The following is a 13,039-nucleotide window of genomic DNA, read 5'->3' as shown; positions in this document are numbered from 1 at the left end:
CTTCAAGAGGCATCAAATTACAGATTAGACATTCTTATAATATGTAAAAAAAAAAGTTAGATTTTATTTCCATCATTTACACTTTCAAAATTACAGAAAATAAAAAAATGTCTGCAAATGTTTGGGCACCCTGCAGAGTTAATATCTTGTACTGCCCCCTTTGGCAAGTATCACGGCTTGTAAATGCTTTTTGTAGAAAGCCAAGAGTCTTTCAATTCTTGTTTGAGGTATCTTTGCCCATTTTTCCTTACAAAAGTCTTCCAGTTCTTTGAGATCTCTGGGCTGTCTGTCACGCAGTGCTCTTTTAAGGTCTATCCATAGATTTTCAATTATGTTGAGGTCAGTAGATTGTGAAGGCCATGGCAAAACCTTCAGTTTTCGCCTCTTGATGTAATCCCCCATGGATTTTAAGGTGTGTTTAGGATCATTATCTATTTGTAGAAGCAGATGGCATCAAGTTACCATCCAAAATTTGCTGACATTTTATTGAATCCATTTTTCCTTCTACTTGTGAAATGTTCCCTGTGCCACTGGCTGCAATACAACCCCAAAGCATGATTGATCCACCCCCATGATTAACAGTTGGACAGAGGTTCTTTTCATTAAATTCTGTGCCCTTTCTTCTCCAAACGTACCTTTGCTCATTCCGGCCAAAAAGTTATATTTTAACCTCATCGGTCCACAGAACTTGTTTCCAAAATGCATCAGGCTTGTCTATATGTTCATTTGCAAAGTTCAAATGCTGATTTTTGTGGTAAGGACGTAGAAGAGGTTTTCTTCTGATGACTCTTCCATGAAGACCATATTTGTACAAGTATCTCTTTATACTGATATAGTGTACCACAACTTCAGTGTCTGCCAGATCTTTCTGGAGGGATCGTGCAGTCAAACGTGGGTTTTGAATTGCTTTTCTCACAATCCTGCGAGCTGTTCTGTCTGATATTTTTCTTGGTCTTCCAGATCTTGCTTTAACTTCCACTGTTCCTGATGACTGCTATTTCTTAATTACATTCCGAACAGAGGATATTGACATCTAAAAACGCTTTGCTATCTTCTTATAGCCTTCTCCAGCTTTGTGAGCATCAACTATTTTCAGTTTTAGTTTTCTAGACAACTGCTTAGAAGAACCCATGGTGCTAATTGTTGGGGCAATGTCAGATGAGTCTGGGCATTTAAAACCTTTTAGATTGACATCACCTGGTATTCCCAGACGATGATTGAGAACAATCCATGACACTGGCAGGTCTCAGCTTTGCAAAGGGAGCAGTGCATGCTATAAATTCTGCAGGGTGCCCAAACTTTTGCAGATGTAATTTTTTTGTTTTCTGTCATTTTGAAAGTGTAAATGATGAAAATAAAATCTAACGTTTTTTGACATATTATAAGAATGTCTAATCTGTAATTTGATGCCTTTTGGAGATTTTTCCATCTTTCCTTGGCTTTGTTATGCACATTAATACAAATTTTTACCTGGGGTGCCCAAACTTTCGATCCCCACTGTATACTGCCCCATTCTCCGACAGTTTTTGATAGCTGGCCGAGCCCCCTGCAGAATAAAATTGGAAGAAACCAAAAAAAAACAACTGTATACAAATAGTCACCAAGATTGGAATTGAAACTGCACCCTCTCGTCAGAGGACGAAATTTCCCTTCCACCCAGGGAGGCAACAGTAAGTGTTGAGATATATAAACCAACAGTAATCATATTTATGCACTTTTTTTTCTTTCTCTGCTGCAAGGCTAAGGGAGAAAACATAGTTAGGTATAACAGGGTCTTTCTTCTGCGCTGGTAGACGTTGCAGATCACTGCCCCTAGTGGTCAGCGCGCTGGTACTACCAGGATAAGGCATTCCATCGCTCACTCAGCAGGAAAAGAGAGATAAAATAAAAACTGTCTCTCTCCCTTCTTTCTTTTTCCAGGTGCTGTGAAGAAGTCGGCAAGATCCTATCCCTATCTAACTGATCAAACCCCCCGAAGTTCTGCACAAACAGCAAGGTGTGGATCCGGCGTAATGAAAAGGAAAACTGGAAAAAAGAAAACAACTCTTGTCCGTAACTTCATCAAAGCAGCAAGTGAGAGTGACAACGCAGGCATGAGGCCTACTTGTAGTATCTTGGATCCCGCAGAGCCATAATGTCCCCTCTGTGGTCAGTAGTAGTAATAGAGAAGACTCGATCCACCTTCCCGGACATTTAAGCACCACTCTATCGCTAAAAATGTACCTGCCAGGGCTCCAGTCTCTCAGGCAATCTTCAAACTTGTGGCCAACGTGATCAAATGCCCGTTCAGAATAGCGATCCATCTTGGGTACTCCCAAGTACTCCCAGATAGCATCCTTGTACCAGTCCTCTCTCATCTTCTCAATCAGGGTCATGAGATGGGTGGGGACGTAGGGATATTCCCACCCGTAATCAATGGCCACCCTCCGCATAAGAGCACATTGTAGGTGGGCACACTCTGGCAAGGTACCGGGGTCCACATGTCCTGGGAGGACGATAGCATCGGCCGCTTTCCTCAACAAGGGCGGACGAACGGGCGGACACACGCACCCTTCAGTAAGGATATCAGCAGTGTCTTCCTTGCTCACAGGCAGGCCTCGACCACAGCCGTGGGAGGCTTGAGTGGGGCCCATCCTAGTAATAGTGTGCCACACTGAGACCACATTAGCTGGTGTTGTTTCCCAAACTGGGCACACACACTCGGTCATCATCACTATCGCTTACCTACGGCGATACGATTGGGGTTGCAGCCAATGGCAGGGTCAACTTGGATGATACGGTCACCACCTCCGGATCAGCGACTACTGGAGTTGGGGAGGGTTCTGGCCATGGGGCCTCTTACTCCGCGGTCACAGTCCCGGTGATCCAATCCACCTTATACTCCTGGGGAGATTCATTCGGTGGTTCTACTTGGAACAGGTAGCTTCCGCACCTCTTGCATCTAGCAAATGGCAGAAGACGGACGGCCAGCTCCGAACATCGGGCAGACATAGCGTTGACTCCCGGCACAGACATCGGGGATCGCAGCTTCACAAATGGCGTTGATGGCACAGACATGGCTACACGACCTTCTCTCATGGGCGGGCAATCACTCTGTCCTTTAGCGCCAAACTCACTCTGCATCTCACGCAGGGGTGGGTAACTCCTCCCACCTGAGTTATTTTCTTCACACGTGGCAGGCGCACATGGCTTCACTGCACGTGCGGCCAACTCTAATGGCGATATTAACTCCTTCCTCACCAGGCACATTTTAACACACGACAATTCCGTTAATCAATCGTAGATTGAACTTCTGTATTCGGGTATTCTAAAATAACAGGCAATCCCGGACGAACCCCCACGTGTAGCATTACCCACATTGGAGCTGCTGGATTTTTGGGCGGCATGTTACTTCGTGGCTCCTCCGAATTCTCTAGGGGCGAGTGATGCGTATGTGCATAAACAGAAGTAAAGGAATGTCCATGACAGGTGCTCTTTTGCTGTGCTCTTTATTACCCAGCTGGGTAAAAACAATAAAACTTGTGGTGAGGAAAGTAAAGTTGAAAGGAGGAAGGATAACAGATTCAGGCGTAATGAAAGGAAACAGTCCTGCTCCCAAACGTAACACTTCTCTGCGCCACTCCCGCCGGAGTGGGTTCAGTGTACCCGGACAGGCCTCTCTCACTGACCTGGCAGCCGAGTATCACTCGGACAATTAATGGAATACGTTTCTGCCACAGACCCTCCTTGGTGAACTTGAACTTGGGAGATAGTCTCTGCCACAGACCCCTCTCAAAGAGCCTCAGAAGATACCTCTGTCACAGGTCCCCTCTGGGTAGATTTCTTGGAGATATGCCTCCTTGGTTGAGTTACATCTGGATCTCCTTCAACTTGTCGCCCAGGTACCGACTGACAGGTGATCAGTCCCACAGTGTCCGGCTACCTGTGATCCCCAGTGGTTTCGTCCAAGCCCTATTGGACCACCAGCCTCTCAATGGTGCTCCTCAGACCGACTACCCCACCGAACAGCACACAGCTTGGGATCTTCAAAAGAGGGAACCTAGTTGCTCACTGGATCCCCATCGCTGGTTCAGATGCTCCGGGCCAACATGGTCCCAGAACCAGGAACACCGCGTGGCACGCACGCCCCGGCCAGGTAGGCCATATCGCCGGGGCGCCATGATGTGGCCACCCTAAAGGTGGGTGCCACACTGGATGAAGCAGAACCCAGAACCAATGGCGTCTGTCCCACAAATACCTCTCCCCAGCATGCACAGTGAGGACAAACCCTCGTGATTGGCTGCCGGGAGGAGCACCCAAACCTCGACTCCACTGCTGCCACCTGCAGTACCAGGGCTGGAAGAACACCCTGATAAAGCAGAATGACCCACAGCACAGCCAAGCGGAAACAGAGGCCCTATTCTCACACCAAATAATCAGGATCAGAATCTAACTATACTCTGATCTAACCTTAAATTTGACTAGCACCAGTACTATAAAGTACATAGGCGCTACACCATTCTGGTGTGCATCTTTATATGTATGGTTAATGTGGTATGCAGGTTGTATTAGTTCCACTGCTCTCAATTACTTTGTTTAGTTAACTGATTAATTTACTAGGACGGAAATCTCCTCTATTTGCAGAGGCCCTGTCTCGGGTAGAGGTACTGACAACTTTATTATCAAACCCAGTCTTCCACTTAAAACTGACTAAAATACATATAAATGCCCAAAACAATTTCAATTTTGGATATAGTAGGGAATATTTAAAACCCCTGACATGTTTTTTTGCTATCTGTGGAGATTATTCCTTGCTACATCAGAGACACAACAGGTAGTAAGAGGAAATCTCTCTAAAGTAAATCAAATCCTCTCCTAGACAGTTGTCACCTGAGATTTCCTCTCTATTTTTCTTCTGATGACTACTAAACATTTTGGATTTTTTTCTCACTTTCAGTCCTGTGACAGTGGTCACCAAAGACAAAAGAGGCCTACTTTAGCAAGAAACAAATAACAATACAGATCATTTTAAATATGAGTATATAAGTACTATTATAATGAAAAACTATAATCATAAACATACTTCCCAACATCAGAAGTTGAGAAAGTGGGACAACCTGGAAAATAAAATTGTTTAGAAGCTAAGCTTTCCCTATTGCTATGCTCATGAACCAGTTGGACTGGTTCATGATGCTTAGGACAGTAAATTATGCTATAGGAAGTAGGGGACTTGAACAAACCATGTGCTGAGGAACAAAGGAGCTGGTAGTTCTGGAGGACTTTGGAGAAGGAACAGTTTGAAGAGATCCTGGTTAAAAGAAGGCATCAACAGAAAGAACCAAGTTAAAGGGTCACTAAAGGAAAAAAACATTTTTGCTGAAATTACTGTTTATTGGTTATAGAGACATAAAAGTTAACTGATTCCTTTTAAAAATGATTAAAAATTGAATTTAATCTATCATATAATGTGCCTCTAGTTTCACTTTCGGTTTTAAAGGTACATACATGAAGTTCCGGGTGAGAGGTGAGTCGGGAATAATCACAGAACAAAAACAAACAAATCCAGGGCAGTGTTTTGTTTTTAAAATGAATCTGATTGGTTCTGAGGTGTTTTAGACACACAGTAATGACAGCTTAGACCACCGTGAAAATCTCCCAGTATGATGGTTATAAGGAAACAGGCAACCAGGAAGTGTGGAGATCACAGCAGAATTACAGCTACTTCAAAGCAAAAACGAACAATGAGGACATGAAACCAGTACTGCAGTAAGGTAAAGGAAGCTATTTAGCTAAAAAAAAAATTCCTTTAGTGACCCTTTAAGTAACTATTTAGTGTGTGCCTATAACATACATCGCACATTCTTGTCATGCGTCTGTAGTAATGTTTATGTCTGTCTGCTTACCTTTCTGTTGTGTTCAGCTTAGAGACTGACCCTGTTCACCTGTCTGCTTAAGTAATCTTCTCTCAAGCATGGCTCCACCCCAGCCTCTAACTGGGAACACTATATTTACCTGTGCACTGCAGCCAAGCCTTGCTGATCAATACTGTTTGTTTTGCTTCCTGTGTTCTTCTTGCCGTGTTCTTTACATCTGATTCTGTTTACCGTCCTTGGCTTGTTCTTGACTATCCTTGTCTGCTTCATATCCTGACCTTTGGCATGTTCTTTGACTACCCCTGTCTACTTGTTGACCCAACCTTTTGGCTTATTCCCTGACTATCCCTTGTTGTCCCGGTCTGCTGCTTCCTCTCTATCCTCCAGCCTACTGTGAGCGTAAGCTGAGAGACCTGGGGCCAGTTGCAGCAAAGTCTATCCCCACCACTAGGGGCTCTGGTGAACATTTGCTGGCTCTTAGACTCTGCACCCTGGGGAATCTCATGCTCTAGCTCCCAGTGGGATCCGTGTTGGTGTTCCAGAGGACCTGCTTTCCTGAACCACTCAGAGCCCCATCAGCGGCAGTCAGCCGTATGGTCCACTCCTGACCCCAATGACATGCGTCTGTCACCTGGCCTTAGGTGACCTGACAGTTTGATCAGCCATGGACTCGGACGATGTGCCACTACCTGCAGATAATCTGTTGCAGGGCATAGTCCACAGACTCAAGACCCAAGAATCTAATCAGACTCAGGTGATGCGATTCCTCCAGGATTTGGCTTCCCGCTTCGAACAGCTTCAGGCCTCCTTAGGAACCCCGATTCAGCAACCTCGATCACAATCAGTGGCTGTATCTATTCAGGTCGCAGCCACACATTCAACTGCCAGCTCCGTCCCATTTCTCTGGGGACCCCAAGGCATGAAGGAAGTTCCTTAGCCAGTGCACCATTCTTTTCAAGGGCCAGCCTCAAAACTTCTTAGGCAAAGGTAGCCAATATTATTTCCCTCCTCTTCGGTGAGGCTTTAGCTTGGGTTGCCCCTCTGTAGGAGAAGAATGATCCAGCAGTTTCTAGCCTGTCTGATTTCTTGAAGCTCTTTCGAAATATCTTTGAGGAACCAGGTCAGGTTTCTTCAGCGGCCAGGGCCCTTTTACGCCTTCGCCAAGAGTCGTCTTCTGTGGAACAGTATGCCCTTCAGTTTCGTACACTAACAGCTGAGTTGAGCTGGAATAATGAGGCCTTAGTTGCAACCTTTTTACATGGCCTCTCTGACCGAGTGAAGGATGAATTAGCGGGAAGAACCATCCCCGCCGGTCTGGACGATGTCATCTCCTTTTGTAACCAGATCGATATTTGCTTTTTAGTAGAGGTCCCTAGAAAAAAGACGCCAGCACTCCCTGGTTCTTAGCCAGCCTGTTCAGTGGATCATCTTTTGCCAACTGAGGAACCTATGCAGTTGGTCTGGACCAGGCTTTTCCATAAGGAACATGCTAGGTGCAGAACTCTGTGCCTATGTCTCTATTATGGGGGCAAAGGTCATTTTTGTGACTCCTGCTTGCTTCGACAGGGAATTTTATGGACTGGAGAACAGCATCTTCCATGAAGCTTACCCTTTCGCCCCTTACCACACCATTGGTGGTCTCGGCTATTGATGGCACTGTTCTTCCAGGGGCCCTATCCGCTTACAGACTCTCTTCCTGTAAAGATGTCAATAGGGATACTCCACCAGGAGTGGATATCCTTACTTATCCTACCTAAGGCCTCAACCCCCATCGTATTGGGCCTTCCATGGCTACAGCTCCATTCTCGACATGTAGACTGGACTTCTGGGCATATGCTGGCTTGGGGTTCCTCCTGTTTCTCGTCCTGCCTATTCAAGGTTTTCCCAAATGAGAGACTTCTGGTTGCACCACATCTGTTTCTTCTGCTTCTCCCGCTGCATTTAGAGATTTCTGGGACATGTTCTCACAGCTCCTGAGCATGATCCGTGACCGATCCTCCCTCAGCCAAGTTACCGACTTCTCGCCGCTATATGTTGCAGCCTGCTGATCCCGGGACCTCAGGGGAACCTCCGCTAGCCCTCTGCGCCAGGGGAATGGTCTGAAAAGTACGTTTTGATTCGGGTCCCGATTTTCAAGATGGCGCCGCCACGCTCACAGTGAAGGGAACCCCACGAGGCGCTGATAAGATGAAGGAGCAGGGTCCCAAAGCACAGAGGCCGCCAAAAACTCAGGGTAAGGAGGCCCCCAAGGACATGGTATATTACACCCAGAAGATGAATGGGCTTGCGGGGACTGATGCTGCAGGGCAATCCAAGCATATTGACCATGTATTGAATGGGACACAGGCACAGGCGGCCATCTTAGCTGAGCACAGTGAAAGTGAGGAGTCAGACCAGGCTGATTCTGGGGCCCAAAGCACTAGTGATGCTGATGCACCTGGAGCTGCTCAACCCACATTTGCGGATATCATAGGGGCTGTTAATCTTGGCAATGCCTCAGTGAATAACGTGCGGGAAGAATTGACGCTGCTGCGACAGGATTTACAAAAAAGTTTGAGAACGCACCACAGCCGTGGAAAGCAGGGGGAGCGAGCTAGAATATCACTTGACCCCCATAGAAAGAGAAGCCAAAGCTGCTTATCAACTGGCGAGGGAGGCCACTGACAGAGCTGAGGATTTTGAGAACCGCCTCAGGAGAAATAATATACGCATTGTGGGCCTCCCTGAGAAGGTGGGGGGCAGGGACCCCACGACCTATGTGGAGGGGTGGTTGCTGGACATATTTGGGAAAAACACATTCTCCCCCCTGTTTGCTGTAGAGAGCGCCCACCGGGTGCCGGCTCGCCCACCTCAACCTGGAGGGCCTCCCAGGCCGAAGCTGGCAAAACTGCTGCATTACAGAGATAGAGAAACAGTGCTGCGCCAGGCAAGGGAAAGGGCCAACATACAGCACAATGGAGCCAGAGTGTCCTTTTATCCTGACTTCTCGGCTGAGGTGCAGAGGCGCAGAGCTAAGTTCTTTGATGTGAAACGCCGGCTCAGGCAGTTGCAGCTACCATACGCCATGTTATACCCGGCCAGGCTGCGAGTGACTGTAAATGGGCTGTAAATGGGCCGGCACAGTTTTTTGAGTCGGCCAAGGATGCAGCTAACTGGCTTGACTGGAACGAGCAAGCCCTGAGACGGCGAGGACAAGATGGAGGGGAGGACAGATAGTGGTGCCCGGCCCATGACGGGCCTTTGAACCGGCCGTGGACAGTGTGAAATCGTGTCTTGTTGAGGAGACTTTGTGATACTTTTATCCAGTTGACCCCTGGCTGAGGGACATTATTTTGCTACAGTTCTAGACGAGAGCTTTAGAAATCTTAATAGTGAATTTACTTAACCTGACGTGTTTTGGTCCCCTGAGTTTGTATGTGGAGACCTATGCCTGTCCTGCCCGGTTGGCAGGGTTCAGAGCTGAAGAGTTGGTGAGGGCTGCGGTTTGCGCCCTATTTTTTCTTTTCCTTTTTTTTCCAGTTTTTTGACGGATGTTTTTTCAGTCTGGATTTTGCAGCAGTCAGCGTGAACAGCGTGAACAGCATGTGTGCATATCCTCCGGCCTTGTCTGGGGGCAAGGTATTCGCCAGAGTCTTGGGACTGATGGAGGTACACTTGTTTACTACTATTTTTTATTTTTGTGAATAGCAGAGGTCCCTATAGTGTCGTGGAATGTGAGAAGACTTCACTCCCCACTCCACTCATACCTCCTACTCTAGGGGGTTGAGTGTTTTGGTGCATGGATCCCTAGATTATCAGGAACTGGACAATAGCATCGACCCCAAGGGGCGATATGTGTTTCTTTATTGCAGGTTGAGTGTTTTGACATGTATACTTGCATGTGTGTATGTGCCCCCCCCTTTCGCAGTGGCAGTGCTGAGGGCACTAATCGCCTACGTGGACGGTGGGCCTGAGGTGCCGTTTCTGGTGATTGGGGACTTCCATTGCTGCTTGGACCCTGCACTGGATAGACATCCGACCATAGGAGCCTCTGCCCTCTCCAGGGGAACCCCCTGGCGCGGTTGTTGCAGGAGGTGGGCTGGGTGGATGTTTTGGACCCATCTGACTCAGCCAGGGAGGAGTGGAGGAACTTCAGGAGGCGGTGGGACTATTTCCTAATTGTAAGGCACCGGGGGAGGATGGGATCCCCATGGAGGTGTATAAGCAACACGTGGATGTTTTGCTGTCGCGTTTGCTCCGGGTGTTAAACGCGGCTCTGGGGGATGGAGAGCTTCCGCCCTCCATGGCTAAAGCAAATATTGTGTTTCTCCTTAAACCGGGTAAGGATCCAGTTGAACCAGGCTCTTTCAGGCCAATCTCATTGCTGCAATGTGACATAAAAATCCTGGCAAAGGTGCTAGCAATACGATTGAATACTGTTATAACGTCCCTTATACATGGAGATCAGGCAGGGTTTATGCCAAATAAGTCCACTGCCATTAATTTGCGACGGTTATTTTTGAATATGCGGTCCTACATGGACAATGTAGGAAGCAGGGCTCTGCTGTCCTTAGACGCCGCTAAGGCATTTGACAGCATTGACTGGAATTACTTGTGGGTAGTGCTGGCGCGATTCGGGTTCGGTGACACGTATATAGCATGGGTGCGCCTACTTTACAGTCGCCCGGAGGCTGCTATCAGGGCCTTCGGGGTGTCTGTCCCATGCCTTTGCGTTGGGGAGGGGGACAAGGCAAGGCTGCCCGCTGTCCCCTCTCCTCTTCGCGTTAGCCATTGAACCCCTCGCTATAGAGATTAGGGCTAATCCAAACATTGTGGGGGTTTTGCTATGGTCCCCTGCAGGAGAAGGTGATGCTTTACGCGGATGATACCTTGCTCATGCTGGGGGATACTGACACGTCCTTGCGGGAGGCCATGGCAACTATTGTGAGGTTCGGGGTGTACTCCAGCCTACAGATCAACTGCGAGGACTGCCCTGTTGCTGTTGGACGGGGAGGCCACACAAACGGTGGCCGCGATTCAGATACATTGGCGCATATTTATTCCGGCGTAGCGTTTTTTTATACACTCACCAAGATGCGCCAGCGTAGCGTATTTTCCAAGGCCAGCGTGAGTGTAAGTGGGCGTCACCCCATGCAAATGATGGTCTGAGCGTGTCGCAGTGGTTTACGCCGGGCGTATCTTAAACGGCGCATGCGCTGTGACACGGACGAATTGACCACACCCATCTGCGCATGCTCACAACCATACGCCTGGCGTAACCCCTAAGATACACCGGCCCACCGCCTACGCCCAGTGCATAAATACGCCCAGACATGCGCCCGTCAAGTTCAAAAGTACACAAGCATTTTTTGGTGCTAGTACTTTTGCATTTGGAGCCATGTCTGCACCAGTGACTGGTAAGGATCGGAGGAAGACAATTTTTACCCCTGAGGAGAAGGCAATTATTATCGATGCCATCTCCAAGTACGGCACGTGCCTCCATGGGGCACAGAGTGGCACGACCAGCAAGGTCCAGAAGGACGAGATCTTGCAGGAGATAACAACGCAGGTGAATGCCCTTGGCCAGGAGGTAAGGACCCCAAAGGACATTTAAAAAAAAATGAATGACCTGCGGTGTCTGGTCAAAGAGAAGGTGGCCACGATCAGGAGGCACGCCAGGGGCACAGGAGGTGGACCAGCCACTAAGATCACCCTCACTCCTGATGAGCAGGTCATAGCCAGGTGCCTGGAGAGGAAGCAGGTGGAGGGCCTGGAGGGCTATGACTCCGTTGATCAGGCCTTGAGGACAGGTAAGTGTGTTTTATCTTCTCTCCGGTGTGTAGCATGTGAGGGGGTGGAAGGAAACATGTGACAAGTGTTTGGGTCCACCAACATGTGAATGTTTTGTGTCATCCACAGATGTGCTGGAGGGAGCTGGGCCGTCGTCGGCTGCTGGGCGACCCACGCCATCCCTGGAGGAGAGTGCCCACACCTCTCCTCTAGAGGAAGTAGAGGAGGAGAACGGTGCTCTGGATGATGTTTTCTACCTTGTGGAGGAGACCCCCATCCCAGGACCCTCCCAAACCTCCTCCCCCATCAGGGATATCCCCTCAAGGGCCTCCTCCCCCATCAGGGATATCCCCTCAAGGGCCTCCTCCCCCATCAGGGATATCCCCTCAAGGGCCTCCTCCCCCATCAGGGATATCCCCCCAAGGGCCTCCTCCCCCATCAGGGATGTTCCCTCAAGGGCCTCCCCATACAGTCAGCCCCAAGCCCCTCCTGCCCCCAGGAAGGCTACCCGAAAGACCAGGGGTGATCCAGATGCATTGGAGGAGAATCTGGCGAGGGACCAGTCCGGCAGACCCACCATATGGGTGCCTTAGTGGTTGACCTGCACCGTGTGGCAGACAGCCTGGCCTCCTCGGCCCAGACCCAGGCTGCCTGCACCTTGGCTGTCCAGCAGGCTGTTCACACTACCTCCATCACTGACAGCCTGCAGGATGTGAGTGGGAACTGCACAGCTATTGTGACCTATCTGGGGGAGCTGCAGGCCACAACAGCAGGCCTTGTCACAGAGGTCAGGAGCCTGGCAGCGGCCGTACAGGCGGAGGGGAGGCAGACAAGGCGCCACCAGCGCAACACCACCACCCGCCAGCTGCGGATGCAGGCTGAGACCAATAACTTTCTCCACTGCATTGCCCTGGCATTGGAGGGCAGGCAGCCAGCCAGGGAGAGACCGGGGGATGATCCTCCTGCAGATGCCCTACCCCCTTCACCTGAGGCTCCCCCCAGGCAACTGAGGAGCAGGAGCCATGGCACCATGCGAGGCCCACGACAGGGCAGATGATTCCCTTTTTTACTTTTTCTTTTATGCTCAGTTGATGTATTTTTATTTTTTATTTTAATACTCAGGTTATGAGTTTATGTATGTTTTTTTTATACTCAAGTTATGAGTTTATTGATGTTTTTTTTAATACTCAGGTTATGAGTTTATTTTTATTTTTTTTATACTCAGGTTATGAGATAATTTATTTGTGTAGTGCAGGGGTCTCAAACTCAAATTACCTGAGGGCCACAAGACAAGTTTTCATATGCCATGGGGGGCCGCATGCAAACTTTCAAACTTCAAAAACAACAGTACTGGTGTCAGCGAACACATTATTAACCCCCAGCACTGGTGTCAGCGAGCGCATTATTACCACCAGCAC

Source organism: Rana temporaria, chromosome 2, assembly GCF_905171775.1.
Source record: "Rana temporaria chromosome 2, aRanTem1.1, whole genome shotgun sequence".
NCBI classification, from domain to species: Eukaryota; Metazoa; Chordata; class Amphibia; order Anura; family Ranidae; genus Rana; species Rana temporaria.
The sequence above is the reverse complement of the archived record's forward strand: the minus strand, read 5'-3'. Positions refer to the sequence as shown.